Source organism: Anopheles aquasalis, chromosome Y, assembly GCF_943734665.1.
Source record: "Anopheles aquasalis chromosome Y, idAnoAquaMG_Q_19, whole genome shotgun sequence".
In the NCBI taxonomy this organism is placed as follows: Eukaryota; Metazoa; Arthropoda; class Insecta; order Diptera; family Culicidae; genus Anopheles; species Anopheles aquasalis.
In genome coordinates, this window is record NC_064879.1 from 6181326 (window position 1) to 6182114 (window position 789).

Genomic DNA, 789 nt, shown 5'->3' on the forward strand with positions numbered 1-789 from the left:
TTTTAACACTCTAGCAGCTTTACACTTTCATCCCCTTGGATTCCAGCAACACCAATTGATGTCATTTATGTGTTGCCAAAGCTTCTGCATGGATGCTGGGGTATGCAAGATGACGTTTTATACACGGCTTTGCTTTCGTTTGGTTATTGATTATGTTGGATATCATAATTGTTTCGTCCAATAGCATTGTATCATTTTGAAAGCAACTGGAGCATGGAAGAAAACCTAACTAAAATCGTCCTTATTCACTTTCTCTTTTATTTTTTCAATGTTGGTTTAATTGGCAATCAACCGAGTGAATTAAATATACGGCTTGCCCGTCCTTATGTATGTTAAAAAAGCGGGTGAACGACCGATATCGTAAATAGTTCAGGAAGGTATGCTCATAGTATGCAGATAGAGGCAGACCTGGCACTGGAGTCGTATAAGTGTTTGACATGCAGTAGCAAGTAAAAGGACATCCTAGTTTTGTTACTTTAGGCATATATTCGATTGGCACCACTCAAGCCATTCGAAAACAGTTGATACAAGGGCCAACTGCATGAAAAAGAAAAATCAGGAACAGGCAACCACGGAAACAATACGAAACACAGTTTAATGAAATGTAGTAAAAGCAAATGAATCGATGAACATATATTCTGGATAAACACACTTTTCATTCAAAGCTCCGATGAAGGCACGTTTAATAGATATGCAGCTAGTAATAGTCCTACATATTGAAATAATTGAAACAATCTGTGAAACATACAGTGTTTCAAATTACAATCCTATTCACTACAACATGGTTTA